The following is a 16,571-nucleotide window of genomic DNA, read 5'->3' on the forward strand; positions in this document are numbered from 1 at the left end:
TCATGACTTTATCCATATTAAAACTGGTTAGGTTGTTTGCCCTCTCTACTCCTATTGGAAGGCTGTTTCAGAACCTTACTCCTCTGACGGTTAGAAACCTTTTTTTAATTCCTAGCCAAATTTATTCATGGACAGTTTCTATCCATTTGTTCATGTGCTAATATTATCCGTTAGCTTTCAAGACCCCATTTCAAGACTGTCACAGCTGTGTTAAGGGTCCTTTTTGTAAATGAGAATCCGGCTCCAAGTATCCCTCTCCTTCAGCTGTGTGCCCTGTCTCAGAACGGTAGCATCTTATACCCACTATGCACCAGTTTAAAAGGCTGCAAAGGTGAAGAGGAATGGAGGATGAGACCTGTGGTGTATCTCAACCCCTCTGCTCCCCCTCTTTATTCCAGCATCATGCCTTTGATCCTTTTCATGTCGTCCACTTGTTAGGGAGCCTTCCAGAATCGCACAACGTTAGCGCCCACTTGATTGCAATGTAAAATATATTGGCAGGATTCATAACCACATGACTCATTACTGCAGCACTTTGACAATGAATTTAATCAGCAATAAACAGGAGATCACTGTAGTGCTAGATTTCGCAGTTCCTTATAGTGCCTTCCCTAAAGCTCACAGTTAACAATACGAACATTTAGTAGAACACGGGTATTCTGCTCACAGTTTCTAGTATTGTCAGAATTTTTCCTCAGTGCTTCAATGAGCCTGCTGCAAAGTCTATTGAAGACAAAGAGGAACTTTCCATTTACATCAAGAAATGGTGCCTGATTCATTCATCTTATATACCAATGCCAGAAGTCTAAATAATAAGATCGGTGAACTAGAGTGCCTCTTATTAAACGAAGATATTGATATAATAGGCATCACAGAAACTTGGTGGGATGAGGATAATCAATGGGACACAGTAATACCAGGGTACAAAATATATCGAAAGGACAGAACAGGTTGTGCTGGTGAGGGAGTAGTACAATATATGAAAGAAAGCATAGAATCAAATGAAGTAAAAATCTTAAATGAACCCAACTGTAACCATAGAATCTCTATGGATAGTAATCCCATGCTCGAATAAGAAGAATATAGCAGTAGGGATATATTATCGACCACCTGACCAGGATGGTGATAGTGACTGAGAAATGCTCAGGGAGATTGGAGGCTATTAAAATAAAAAACTCAGTAATAATGGGGGATTTCAACTATCCCCATATTGACTGGGTACATGTCACCTCAGGACGGGATGCAGAGATAAAATTTCTTGATACCTGAAATAACTGCTTCTTTGGAGCAGCTACTCCTGGAACCCACAAGAGGAGAGGCAATTATTGATTTAGTCCTAAGTGGAGCAGAGGATCAGGTCCAAGAAGAGAATCTAGCTGGACCGTTTGGTAATAGTGACCATAATATAATTAAATTTAACATCCCTGTGGCGGGGAAAACACCAGAGTGGCCCAACACTGTATTTAATTTCAGAAAGGGGAACTATTCAAAAACGAAGAGGTTAGTTAAACAGAAATTAAAAGGTACAGCCCCAAAAGTAAAATCCCTGCAAGCTGCATGGAAACTTTTTAAAGACACCATAATAGAGGCTCAACTTCAATGTATCCCCCAAATTAAAAAACATAGTCAGAGAACCAAAAAAGAGCCACTGTGGCTTCACAACAAAGTAAAAGCAGCAGTAAGAGGCAAAAAGGCATCCTTTAAAAAGTGGAAGTTAAATCCTAGTGAGGAAAATAGAAAGGAACATAAACTCTGGCAAATGAAGTCTAAAAATATATTTAGTAAGGCCAAAAAAGAATTTGAAGTACAGCTAGCCAAAGACTCAAAAAGTAATAGCAAAAATTTTTTTTAAGTACATCAGAAGCAGGAAGCCCGTTAACAACCAGTGGGGCCACTGGACTGAAGGAGCACTCAGGGACGATAAGGCCATTGCGGAGAAACTAAATGAATTCTTTGCATCGGTCTTCATGGTTGAGGATGTGATGGATATTCCCAAACCCGAGCCAGATTTTTACATGACAAATCTGAGGAACTGTCCCAGATTGATGTGTTATTATAGACTCATAGACTTTAAGGTCAGAAGGGACCAATATGATCGTCTAGTCTGACCTCCTGCACAACGCAGGCCGCAGAATCTCACCCACCCACTTCCGCAACAAACCCCTAACCTAAAGACTTCAAGGTGCAGAGAATCCTTCAGCAAGTGACCCGTGCCCCACGCTGCAGAGGAAGGCGAAAAAACCCCAGGGCCTCTGCCAATCTGCCCTGGAGGAAAATTCCTTCCTGACTCTAAATATGGCGATCAGCTAAACCCTGGGCATGTGGGCAAGTCTCACCAGCCAGACACCCAGGAAAGAAGTCTCTGTAGTAACTCAGATCCCATCCCCTCTAACATCCCATCACAGACCATTGGGCATATTTACCGCTAGTAGTCAAAGATCAAATTAATTGCCAAAATTAGATTATCCCATCATACCATCCCCTCCATAAACTTATCAAGCTTAGTCTTAGTCAGATATGTCTTTTGTCCCCACTGCTCCCCTTGGAAGGCTGTTCCAGAACTTCACTCCTCTGATGGTTAGAAACCTTCATCTAATTTCAAGTCTAAAATTCCTGATGGCTAGTTTATATCCATTTCTTCTTGTGTACCATTAGAGGAGGTTGTGGAACAAATTGATAAACTAAACAGTAATAAATCACCAGGACCAGATGGTATTCACCCAAGAGTTCTGAAGGAACTCAAATGTGAAATTGCACGACTACTAACTGTAGTCTGTAACCTATCATTTAAATCAGCTTCAGTAGCAAATGACTGGAGGATAGCTAATGTAACGCCAATTTTTAAAAAGGGCTCCAGAGATGAACCTGGCAACTACAGGCTGCTAAGCCTGACTTCAGTACTGGGGAAACTGGTTGAAACTATAGTAAAGAACAAAATTGTCAGACACATAAATCAACATAATTTGTTGGGAAATAGTCAACATGGTTTTTGTAAAGGTAAATCACACCTCACCAATCTACTAGAATTCTTTGAGAGGGTCAACAAGCATGAATACTGTGTGCAGATGTGGTCGCCCCATTTCAAAAAAGATATATTGGAACTGGAAAAGGTTCAGAAAAGGGCAACAGAAATGATTAGGGGTGTGGAATGGCTGCCGTATAAGGAGAAAGTAATAAGACTGGGACTTTTCAGCTTGGAAAAGAGATGACTAAGGGGGGATATAATAGAGGTCTATAAAATCATGACTGGTGTGGAGAAAGTAAATAAGGAAGTGTTATTTACTCCTTCTCATAACACAAGAACTAGGGGCCACCATATGAAATTAATAGGCAGCAGGTTTAAAACAAACAAAAGGAAGTATTTTTCACACAATGCCCAGGCAACCTGTGGTACTCCTTGCCAGAGGATGTGTGTGAAGGCCAAGACTATAACAGGGTTCAAAAAAGACCTAGATAAATTCAGGGAGGATAGGTCCATCAGTGGCTATTAGCCAGGATGGGCAGGAATGGTGTCCCTAGCCTCTGTTTCCCAGAAGCTGGAATGGGCAACAAGGGAGGGATCACTTGATGATTCCCTGTTCTGTTCTGTTCATTCCCTCTGGGACACCTGGCATTGGCCACTGTCGGAAGTCAGAACACTGGGCTAGATAGATCTTTGGTCTGACCCGGAATGGCTGTTCTTATGTTCTTAGAGCTTATTGAAGAGACAGAAAAAGCTAGCACCTATAGTTCTTGAGATGGAAGAATTAATTTCTCTGTGAAAATGTTTTCAATCTTCAAACATTATCTTTGATCTTCAAGTGGTTAGATGTTCTTTTATTGCTATGCAAAATAATTGTTTTTGTATTTTAAGATTGTTGTCAGAGCTCAATGCTTCTTGCAGAATATTGTCAATTTAAAATAATTGTCATCACTTCCTGCCTTTGCTGCTATCTGCTGTACTGTCAATATAGAAGTCATATTTACCTTTAAAAAAAGAACAGGAGTACTTGTGGCACCTTAGAGACTAACAAATTTATTTGAGCATAAGCTTTCGTGGGCTACAGCCTACTTCATCAGATGCATAGAATGGAACATGTAGTAAGAAATATATATACATACAGAGAATATGAAAAGGTGGAAGTAGCCATACCAACTGTAAGAGGCTAATTAATTAAGATGAGGTATTATCAGCAGGAGAAAAAAAACCTTTTGTAGTGATAATCAAGATGGCCCATTTTAGACAGTTGACAAGAAGGTGTGAGGAGACTTAACATGGGGAATTTCATGGATGTGCAGACCTCTGTTTTGATGTGCATTTGTCATTGATCAGTTATTTTGATGTTCAGCTGCAAGGAGACAAAGACTGAAAAGTTCCCAGGGAAAACTGGCTGCAAAACCATTAATTACATAATTGTATCCACAGCAGTTTTACATTAACCTGAAATAGAACAGAGGTAGAAGCACAGAGCCAAAAATGGTCTAAAAATACAGTAAAGCTGTTCTTAGCAGCTTTCCTGTTCACATCTAATTGAACAATCACAATCCTGGTACAATCACTGCATTAGTGCTGCAAAGCACGGCTGCTGGATAAGTAGCTATGCCTGGGGGCCGCTACACCCTTTGCATGATAGAGTGGGTGTGCCAGGCTGCCCTGCATATACCAACGTGGAATCAGGGTGAGAGGAGTGGGTTGGAGGAAGGGTCATAGGTCCTTATTTACATGGAGCTAGTGATTTTACCACACTACACAAGTGGCACAAAAAGTGATGCAACTCCTACTTCCTCCAGAGTTGCAGCTTTGCCCCCTGTTGTCAGTCTGAGGATATGGATTTCACTTCACCTGAAAAAAGCCATAACCTGGCTCAGCACCCAGGAAAATCAAACCACATATTTAGCTGTCTAACTTCAGCTATCCAAGTTTGAAAATGTTGACAACTAAACTTTTAATCCCTCCCCTCAACCCCGCCAAACTACAGTAAAACTGAAACTCACAAGGGAATGGTCCTGTTGCGTTAGCGCTCCTGACGTGGGGTAAAATCTTCAAAAATGCCTAATTTCTAACGGCAGTTATATGCTGAGGCGCTTCTGAAAATGCCACTAGGCACTGGAATATTTTTTTAAAATCTCGTCCTAAGTGATTTGGAGCTTAAATCCTATTTTCAAAAGGAACTTAAGTGCTAAATTGTTTTCTCAAAAAGGGTCCAAGGCATTTTTGAAAATGTTAAGTCCCAGTCAGCTTACCAAAATCTATCTGACACATTCATAAGCAGATCTGTTAGCTTAAAATGTCGTGAGAGCTCAGACTGAAACACTTTTTGCTGTTTCAAATCTTTTTTGTTGAATACTGGCCTGGTTATCCAGTGTTGGCAATGAGGTTTACACTATGCATCAGCTACCTTCCCAAAGACCATCTGGAGTGGTATTGAAAAATGAGTGAAGGAGAAAGGAGAGGTGAGAGAAAAGATACATTGTGACAGATCCTCATCTAGGGTGAAATCCTGGTCTTATTGAAATCAATGACATTTTGCCATTGACCTTAATGGATGGATTTCATTTCATCCGAATAGCTTTGCTGACTTCAATGGTGCTGTAGCAACTTACACGACCTAAAGATCTCACCCTTATGTGCAAAAGTCATTATGGGCCTCGTGCTGCTTACGGTTTCTTGATTTCAGTGGGAGATGACAGCACACAGCATCTTGTAAAACTGGGCTGATCATAGATTTTCTAATTTGTGTTAAGTTTTTTATTCCAGGATGTGAAAGGGACTTGTACTTAATATGCACATTTGCAAGCTCAATTGTTTGCACCAGCAAATCAGATCTTCTTGGCTTAATTCTTGCAAAGCTCTTAATCATGTGTGTTAACTTCATTGGGATTGTTCATAGGCTTAAAGTTAGGCATATGCTTTCGTGTTTTACTGGATCAGGGCCTTAGACATGTAAGCACTTGATTTCCCTGATTGTGCCTACAAATTTAGATTCATATCAAAATGGCTTTCTTTAGGAGCACAATTATTTGCACTCTCAAAACTGTTCCTATAAAACTGCTTTGACACAAACAATGAATGCATAAAGCAAAATAAGTAACTGACTATTACTTTCATTTTTCTACACTTAAAGAAAACTAACTATAAAAAAATAAGAGAGAATTGCTGATATTGACAGCATGCTGTTCCAGACTGAATGATTTCATTATCACCTCAGTCTGCAGATCTGATAGTTTATCTTCACTCTAAGGCCTGTTCTTCACTTAAAAGTTAGACTGACCGAGCGAGGTCACTTGGGGCTCTGAAAAATTTTGCGCTCTGGGTGATTTAGTAGTTAGGTCGACCTAACTCCCAGTGTAGACGCGGGTAGGTTTATGGAAGAATTCTTGAGAATTAATTGAGAATAGAATTCCAGGTTTTTTTTTTTTTTTTTTTTACATGTACTCCATTTGAGGACTGTGCAACACAGCTTCAGAGTCACAGATTACATATCGAAATAATGTGATCTATGGAGGGAGTAAAAGGACACGTTGTTAAAACCTGGCCTCTGATTTAACATCCACATTTGCAAGTTCAGTTATTTGCACCTGCAAAGCAAGCAATCCACAACAATTACATTTAGTGACAACAGGAATGTTGCATTCAGAGAAACAAGAAAAGGTAAATTAAGGCATCAGCTTTAAATCAGCCCACAGTGCACAGGTTTTGCAGTAACTCTGCTATGTTAGATCCCCCTCTCTTTAGAGACCGTTGCAGTGGGGGATGGCAAATATTATCGGGGTCACCTGGATGCACTGAGAATAGAATTTCAGCTTTTTTACATGTGCTTTACCTGAGGGCGTCGTAAAGCCCAGCTCTTTGATCTGTGTCAATACACATATCACTCTCTCAACAGATCACATTTAGGACAAGACTTGCAGCCCGTATGGAGATTAGTGAGTAGCTACTCACAAGAGTAGTGCCATTGAAGTCAAAGTTGTGTATTTGCCCAGTGAGACGAATAAGGGGATTCCCAGTCTGGTGCATGAAGCTAAGTTTTGCCTTTGGAAATACATGTCTGGAATGCATTGACACCAGCGGGAGTTGCAAGTGTAATTTGGCCCTTGGTATTCAACATACAGCATGTGCATATTAGACAGGTTATTTAGTATGCCAAACATACACAGTAGCCAACATTTGAACATTAATCAGCTCTATTTTAGGAGAGAAGAGGGGGTTAACAGACTCCACATTGTGACAAAGCGTGCAAAACCAAGACTGTAAAAGACATGAAGAAGAGCTTTGTGAAAGCTCATCTTTCGCAAACAGAAGGGGGTCGAATAGCAGATATTATCTCACTCACCTTGTCTCTGTAACAACACCGTCAGTTCTGAGTTACAGAACCTCTGAAGCTGGCGCTTGGGACTATTTGTATAAGTGTCACCCCAGAACAAGTATAAGTTAGTAATGGGCGGCCCTCAAAAAGTCTGGTGCATTAGACAAGCCCCGACCCACGTTTGGATGTTTATCCATAGATAATTGAGTTTACACTCTCCTGTACAGATCTTCACCTTGCCTTCTCTCTTCTTTTCCACTTCATATTTCCCTCTCTCCTGCTTCCCAGTCTAACCAGATCCTTTCCCCAGCCTTTACTTTCTTTGGCATGATCACCATCCTAGAGAAAGGAGTCCTTTACAGACCAGGGGAAATGCTGATTGCATGAAGGCTGGCTTCCTCACATGTTCTGCCAGTGTCTCTCAGTCCTGAAACAACTGCTGGGGATGAAGGAGCAGTTCAATCTCCACCCCAATCTCCATGCCAATTAATGCCAGCCGTGGTGGTATATTTGACAGTGGTCAGCTGGTGTCCACTGGGGATTGGACTGAGACTCCCAAACCTATTTCCTATCAACGGTCATCACACAGGAACCACTGTCAGTCGCTGTTGACCTTTCCTGAATCCAAACCAGCAACCTAGAAGTGAAAGGCCTTGTATACCATTAGCAAATCCTGGAGCCAACGCTTACCAGCGGGGCCTGGCATACCAGGCTTATCTGGGGGGAGATAGAGCAGAGCAAATGATCAGTGGAGCCGGATCCCTTCTGCAAATGTGCTCTCCCAGCGGCAGGTAAAGTGGCAGGTGGCACTGACTGTAAATGCAGCCCAGGGTGGGAGCAGTTTGCATGTACATTGCTGCAGGCTCATCTCTTATGCAGCTGAGGCCATGAGACCATATGGAGCTCAACACTGAGCTGCTAAGGGACACCCCCTCCCTGACCCCCACATCCAGCCAAGCTGCAAGCAGCAGATGACTTAAGGAACAAGGAGGCAGAGCGAAGAGTGGAGGCAGAGAAGAGAGGGAGGAGCCATCTGTGCATGAAGCAATTAGAAAAAAAGGAAAGAAACAGAAAACTGCAAAAGGAGACAATGGAGAACAGACATGAAGGGTGGGAGATTGAGAGATGGGCAGCAGTAACTCAGTGGGGCATGACACCAGGTGCTGGGAGGATTAGACCCGTTAGACAGTTTTTCATTGAACTGTTTTTTTCCAACATTAAGTGACTTTTCAACCAAAATGAACATTTTGGTGGAAATCTTTCATTTTGAGCTACATGTTCTGGTTTTTCCACTGGAAATATAAAAATATTTTTGGTAAAAATTTCTGGTTTTCATTAAAAACTAGGGGGGTTGTTTTTTTAAAGCTTCATTTTTTTAAACCAAAAGTGAAACAAACAAAACAAAAAACCTACTTCTTTCCGTTTCAGTTTTCCATTGAAAAAAAGACACTTTTTTTTTTTTTAAATCAGTGAAAAATAATTGGCATTTTTTAAACCAGCCCTAACCTTCTATCCACAAACCCATTACAAAGCAGGACTCTGCAAAATAAGCCTGGAACTAGCTAGTCCCCCAAAGAGCCGTTTCCTGCAAGCAATTCTACATTCTGTCTAGGACACAGTTCATGAAGAAAAATATGAAACCAACTAGAGTTGACTTGTCTAGCAATAACTTACGGCCTGATCCAGAAGGCTGATAAATGTCACAAGCAAACTACGCAAAACTCCCATTGAAGCAAAGGAGTGCCTGACTTCACAGGATCATGACCTTAAAGTGAACTAAACCAAGGGATATGAATTCTTAGCTGAATGCATGAGTGTTACTCCATCAATACTAATGAGAGCTGTGTGAATATATAACCAGGAAGTGAGATGGGTCAAATTTAGAATATGAGTAAAGTTTCCAAAAGCACCTAAGTCTTACTGAAAACCACTGGGACTAAGGCACTTATCTTCTTTGAAAATGGGACTTAGGCTGTCAATTCACTTGGACATTTTTGAAAATTTTACCCTAAATTTCCACGTTTTCCTCTAGCAGGTACATGTGTAAAAAGGGATAATACCTAGAACGCTTCATGTAAATTGAGGCGCAGACAATTTTATTGAAATGCCTTTTTTATTAGATAAGCCAAGTCAGGCAATAATCATGCCAGTTCTCATGGGTTTATAGTTCCCAACCATATATTGGTAGAGGATAGTTAAATAGAGCTTTTACATGTTCATACACCAATGTTTCATTTCTTTATTAAATACTCATTTCCAAAGAATTTCCATGCACATAAAGGATTTATGGGCTCATACAGTAAATACAGTCTAGTGGCAGATTTGTTGCTTTCTCAAGTATTCATGCTGGCTGTAATTTTTTTAGAATGGGTTTCTCACAAATGTATGAACCTGAATCATTCATAGCTTCTTAGTATTAGCCACACATCTGCGACAAAGGTGAAACACAGGTTAGGCCCCAATCCTAACTCTGTGACAAGCTGCAGTTGTCAAGTACAGTATGTGAGAAATCTCAAGTGCTCCGGCTTTCCGAGGTTCTCCGGTAAAGGATGCTTAAGCCTTCATGATGATACTGTACTGGATACAGCTACAACTCTGGGGCTGCTTAGTACAGCATCTGATGTGGTCAATGTGTCTCAGCTGTGCCAGGTATGTTCGTTTCATTTTGAATGATTATTATTTACACTACATTGCAGGCGCTGTTAGAGCAGCAGCATGCTAATGATTTACAGGTATCAGGAGGTAGCCGTGTTAGTCTGTATCTACAAAAACAACAAGGAGTCCGGTGGCACCTTAAAGACTAACAGATTTATTTGGGCATAAGCTTTCGTGGGTAAAAACCTCACTTCTTCGGATGCATAGAGTGAAAGTTATAATGCCTGCATCTGTAACTTTCACTCTATGAATCCGAAGAAGTGAGGTTTTACCCACGAAAGCTTATGCCCAAATAAATCTCTTAGTCTTTAAGGTGCCACCAGACTCCTTAATGATTTACAGGCCTCTCTCTGAGAGAGAATAACTCTTGAAGCACTGCTTGTCTTTCCGAGACTGATTCCTCAGTCTGCCTATAAAGTGAGATTGGGACTCTTGTGCAAATGCACGTTAAAGCTAGGTGAATACACAAGTGTTTTCACTTGAAAAAAGCAAGGCTATCTCTGTGCATGTGCTAACAGAGGCCAGTGGCTGAAAATCAGGACCACCTATGCCTCAAAAGTTGTTTAGTGCAAGATTTTATAGAAAGTCTTGATGGCCTTATTGCACATATGCTCCATGCCGGGAAGTTTCCCTAGATTTCCATGTCTATGCATGGAGTTTACAGGATCCTTTCCTATTTAAGACTGTTAAGTTCTCTGTAAGAGGGACTCTCCTCACTATGTACATGTTGGGACTTGATTCTGCTCCTACTGAAGAAAACAGGAGGATTGACATGGACGTCAGCAGAAGTATGGGCCCCAGGGTTCCTCAGTTTGCATTATAGTTCATGTTGCTCATCCTTTGCCATTGTGTATTCGATTGCATTTTGTGCTACTGTCAGTGCTGTGGTGGTAGAATCGGGCTGAGATCCAGTACCTGCATTCCACAAGATCCCTCAGACTGATTCAAGGCGACAAAGGTGAAACAGAGTTTAGGCCCCAATCCTTACTCACAGATATTTGTTCATGTGAGAATTCCCATTGACCTTGATGGGAGCATTTGAGTAAGCACTGCTTATAGTGAGTAAGGGTGACAGCAGATCATGATCAATAAGGACCACTGATTTATGCTCAGACCTCCTACTGACTTCAGCAGGTGTCCAGTATATGGAATGGTGACCAGATATGACCTTAAGAATTCATGTTTTATCCACTAACCATTCTGGGCTAAAAAGAGGAAAATACCCAGACTTGCAGCTGTACCTTACAAAATGCTTTTCACCTCAACTTACCAGCTGAAAGTTTTACAGAACTTTGAGAGCAAATATCAATTTTGATAATATGCTTTAGAAAATGGACAGAAATTATTATAACAAGCTAATTTCTAGGGACGGGAATCAATATACTGCCTGCCTTGAATATTTTGTAACAGCTTGCTTTACGATGATAAATACGGTCTTGTGGGCAGGTCCTTCTGGTTTCCTGATAGAAATGGGAACATTTACAAAAAAAAAAAAACCCCAAATCTATGATCTTTCCAGCTATGACGCATCCACGTCTCCAGCTGGCTCATCTGTTACCTAGAGCCTCCTGCGTTTATTTGAAATGTTATTTAAAAATACATTTCACCATTAGAGTGTGAGTGAAAAATGTTGTCAGCGTTCAGGTGAAAAATGGCTGCTCGGTTATGAGATGCTCACCAAGCCCTGTGGAAACTAAAGGGCAGTAGAAGAAAAAAATTAAATGATATGTGTCAAAAAAAAAATCACTTGACTCAACCAATTCTCCTTTGACGGGCCAAAAGTGAAATTCAGGGCCTCTGCACTACATGAATGCCACAGTCATATGTACTTGATTGGATAAGAAGTGGTTAAAGCTTTATTTAAATAAAATAATTTATTGTATTCACTTAGGGTGATAGTCTCCTTCATTCAGAGGGCCCAGGAAATGCATTTAGCATCACTATCTATCTTAGGTACCTATAAGGCCTCCATTACTATAGTACCTGAGTACCCTACACTATTTTATGGATTTAGACTCACAACACCCTGTGAGATAGGGAAGTGCTACATTTTACAGATGGAGAACAGAAAAACCAAGTGTTTTGATCAAGATCACACGGCGGCAGAGAAGAGAGTTGAACGCTGCGCTCCCCAGTGCGAGGCTAGCGCCTTAATCACTAGACCATCATTTTCCTTCTGTGGGACTTGCTTTAGTTCTGGTATCACAGCAATGAGAAATCCAACAGTCAGGGGCACAATATACTGCGGTAGGCGTGGGGATGCCCAGCAGGAACTTGAAGCATGCAGCCTCCTCTGCTCCCCGTGGAGTGAATTTCTCCCCAATAGGGAAGAGAATGATTATGTTATTTAAGCCTTAACCACTTCTTAATCCGTAACGTTGTTTCTGAAAACTGTCACTTTTGACCAGGGCCATAACTCGGGCAGGGCGAGAGGGCCAACCACCCAGGGTGCAGAGCTGGTGAGGGCACAAAAATGGGGCGGTGCATGATTGGGCCCAGCAGCATCAGCTGGAATCCCTGGACATAGTTTTGGGCAGTGTGGCCGCGAGCCTGGCTGCCACGGGGCAGAGGCAGGACAACCAAGGAAAGCAAAGGGCAGTTCCACTCTGCATGCAGGGAGTGTCAGGAGAGTGACCCGGCTGCAATGGCAGGTCCCCGGGCGGCGAGTGGGGTGTGACCAGGCTGCTGAGAGCCAGGTGCCCAAGGGGAATGAATACTCTGGGGAGCACTTTGGGGAGCATCTCTTGGCAGCCGGGCTCCATGGGCAGGGATCAGCTCCAGGGGGGTGTCACCGGCTGGCACCAGGCTCCTTCAGGGCAGAGGCAAGTGCGTGTCGGGGCGCAATTGGAGCTGTGCCATCCACCTGCCTGGGGAGCTCCCAGCTGTGCAGAGGCGGCCTGGGTTGGGAACCAGGGCAGGGAGGGCTGCCGGGCAGCCAGCCAGTGCCCCAGCTCCCACAGTGCAGAGAGCCAGGGGCCTGAGTGGAGTGGGCAGCTCCCACCAGCTTCCAATCTGCTAGTTCCTGGCAGAAGGCGACAGTTTTCAAATTGGGGGGCACATCCCTCTAGGGAGGCGTGCCCCACAGTTTGAAAACCTCTGTGCTGAATGAGAGGCAGAAATCTCACCCCACGTCGCCTCTAGGGGATACAAATATGGTTGCTCACCCCTGCTGAAAATGCTTAGTTACAGCTCTGCGTTTGACTACAGGACACACCTTTAGAGCACTAGCCCAAGAAATGTTGGGTTCGATTGTGATCTCGCATTTTCCACAACTTGCTCCACGGGCACACGGTAGCAGCACTTTTAGGACTGCTCAGGCTCCAGACAAACCTGTGATAGATTGGAGGCTTAAGGCGTGTGAGCATCAGGGGTTGGAAGTGAAAAAGGAACAAGAGAATCTTTATCCTGGGCAGTGCTGGAAGCCAGTCCATGCCCTACTTAGTTAAATGGAAAGCATTATTAAAAAGTGCACTAGTAGGGACCTGGACTGTCTGAATGCACAGGGTCTGCATCTGACCACATGGAATCCCCTGCAATGCCACTGGAAATGAAAGCCGCCCCAAGACAGGGAAGGAGAGCTGCCAGAGAGGGAACTGTCCTGAAGGTAGGGAATTGAAGCCCGAGGATGAGATTCCCCATCTCCCTGGGAAAAGTGAAGCATCTGCAGTGACTACCCTTCAGATGAGCATTGAATATGGTCAGGGCTCTGCTCGGCAAGCTTCTCGGAGTTGAAGACACTCTCTTCCTCAGTCTGGATGCTTCAATGCTTCATGCACCACCCACCATCAGGGTCCCCAAGCAATCCAACATGGAAGCAGAGCCAATGTCTCAGAGGAGGGCTCAAGCCTGCACTGAAAAGGCTATTGGAGGACACTGTGGTTTAGGACTAACCAGAAGTTTCTCCTTCCATCAGCATGGGTCCTATGGAGCTGGGCCAAGGCACATTAGACTCAGTGGGATTCTTTCCACTGATTTCTGTGGACTTTTGGATCGGCCCTAATAGCACAGCTAAGAGATTTCTTAACATGGCTCAGGTTTCGCAGGCGCTGGCTAACTCCCCCATGACTGGCTCAATGACAGTTTAACAAATTAAACTTTAATTTGCGGGCCATGAACTCATAGTGCCTATAGGCTGCTGTCAATCACAAAAGCAGAGTGGATCAATGGGGAGGAGAGGGAAAGGATAGTGGAAAGACGTGGTGTACTGTACAGAAGTGTATACACATGTTCCAAAGAGTTGGGGATTGCATTATGGGATCTAGTGACGGGGGAGCCGAGGTGAAATCCTGGCCCAATGAAGTCCATAGCTAAACTCCCCACTGACTTCACTGGGCCAGGATTTCATCACTGAGATCCAATGATCTTAATAAAAAACAAACACAAAGCAAAACACACAAACAAATCAGAGGTTCGGTCTTTAAATGAAAAGTCTGTGCAAGTCTAAACATTTTGGGCAGCACAACAGGCTCTAGCCAAACCCACCGAGGTCCATGAAAAGGCCTCCATTGACTTCAAAGGGCCCACTCCGTGTAAAATAAAAGTCTCTTAAATCTGCCTATTCATGTAAATCCATAAACCATACACAGGTGTAAGTCTATGGGTTAAATCCCTTGGGTTATAGTTTCACTCTGGGGCATGAAGATTTGCACATATAGCTCCCTGCATATCGAGATAAGAAAATACCCCCAGTAACACTTTCTGTCCACAGGATTATGAAGATTAGACTGCAACCGCTGAGAGTTTAAAAATCATTCATCCGATTCCGGAACAGCTTTTTTTCTCTCACCATTGCCCCTTTCCAATGAAACTGTAAATGCTCCCTGAATTGAATTTGACAATTGAAAAGTGAAGGGATTTAAAATAACAAACGATCCCCAAGCTTTCCCTGCAGCAAGGTTAGAGAGACTTAATTGAACTTTAACTCCGCTGCCAAACTAGAAGAGCAAATTTTAAAAAGTCTTGAAAATACGTATGTTTATTAAGTTCCTAACCAAAGTTCTACCAGGAACAGCTCAGTACTCTCACATTTTCTTCATTCTTTTTTCAAACCATTAAGAAAACAAAGCTTTGCATTATTCCCTCAATTATACAAACCTTGGGGGAAATTCTCTACTGGTATAAATTGGCCTGGTTCTGATATCAGTGGAACCACACCAGTTTACAATAGCAGGCAATTTGGCCCCATGTTTAACTGATGGTACAAAAGGCAGGAAAGACAAGAGCTTCCTTTAAGAGACGTTTATATTAAAGGAACACTTTATCTTTTACAAGATACATTTCTGTAATGCAGTTCACACAAAAAATTTCCTTCACCTCAACACTGGTTCGAAATGTAGTTGCTAGAGCTGTGCAGGATAAGAGCGTAATGTCAGATAGATCATAAAATAGACATAAAATTGTGGGAGGCTCCAAAATAAGGAAGTTTGACCTACAGGGTAGGCCAATCTCAAATGAAACTATATTATAGCTTTGTCTATTTTTACCATTGAAAGAGAAACAAGTTTGGGGATTTGACTCCCCCGCCCCATGCTTTCTGGTAGTGCAAAGAGGCTGGCTTAACCTGGCTATTGAGGATTCTCAGGTAGCACACGGTGGAACACTCCATGTCTTCTCACTCTGGCTATGCCCAGCTGCCAGAATGACCACTTGAAGTCTAACAGCTGGGTGTAGATTAGAGCAGCCCTGAACCCTCTCTAATTTATGTAGGAAGCCAAACTAGCTTTCAACCAGCCCCCATATAAGGAAGCCAGAAAGGCTGCAGAAAGCCCGGTGTGTAATTCCAGTAAAGGGGTACATTTCAGTGGGGCCTTGTAATACATGCAAGTTCACTTTAAGATCCAACTCCTACACGCTGACGTAAATGTAAAAGCACGGCTGACAAAGTTTATGGATGACAAAGATTGGCAGACTGGTGATTAATGATGAGGACAGGAAAATTGTATAGAGCAATCTGGTTCACTTAGTAAGCTGGACCCATTCAAACAAAATGTCCTTCAATACAGACAAACACAAGACCATACATATAGGAACAATCTGGGACCTGAAGAAGAGCTCTGTGTGTGTGGCTCGAAAGCTTCTCTCTCTCACCCCAGAAGTTGGTCCAATAAAAGATATTACTGCACCCACCTTTGTGTCTCTAATAGCTCAAAGCAGTCATCAATGGGGAATCATCATCCAAAGGGGATTGTTTCCAGGAACTTTCTGCAGGAATTGGTACTAGCCTGACACTATTCAACATTTTCATCGGTGATCTGGAAATACAAAATAATTGCTGATACCATGTGTGGATGACACTAAGATTGTCAAAGTGGTAAACAATGATGGTGAGGGATCTGGACCACCACCTGGATCCATTCAAACAAAATGTGTTTTAATACAGCCAAATACATAGTTATACATCTAGGAACAAGGAATGCAGGTCATATCTACAGAATGGGTGTGGGGAGACGGGACTATATCCTAGAACAGTGGTTTTCAAACTTTTTTTCTGGTGACCCAGTTGAAGAAAATTGTTAATGCCTGTGACCCAACGGAGCTGGTGATGAGTGGTTCAGAGTGTGGGAGGGGGCTCTAGGCTGGGGCAAGGGTTTGGGGTGCGGGAGGGCGGTCAGGGCTCTGAGCTGGGGGTGC

At 42.7% G+C, this 16,571-nt stretch overlaps 1 protein-coding gene across 2 annotated transcripts in view; it reads right to left on the reverse strand.

Annotated features, from left to right (window-relative positions):
* The window catches only part of PAK5 (p21 (RAC1) activated kinase 5), a 186,955-nt gene that overhangs the window by 128,605 nt on the left and 41,779 nt on the right, over positions 1–16,571 (reverse strand). The window contains exon 2 of one of the 2 annotated variants that reach the window (XM_054024294.1): positions 16,068–16,192. The exons of the other annotated variant lie outside the window; for it this stretch is intronic. The gene's annotated coding sequence lies outside the window, so the exon portion shown is untranslated. The remainder of the gene's footprint in view (positions 1–16,067; positions 16,193–16,571) is intronic. 2 annotated transcript variants of the gene reach the window in all.

This window comes from Malaclemys terrapin, chromosome 3 (genome assembly GCF_027887155.1).
Source record: "Malaclemys terrapin pileata isolate rMalTer1 chromosome 3, rMalTer1.hap1, whole genome shotgun sequence".
NCBI classification, from domain to species: Eukaryota; Metazoa; Chordata; order Testudines; family Emydidae; genus Malaclemys; species Malaclemys terrapin.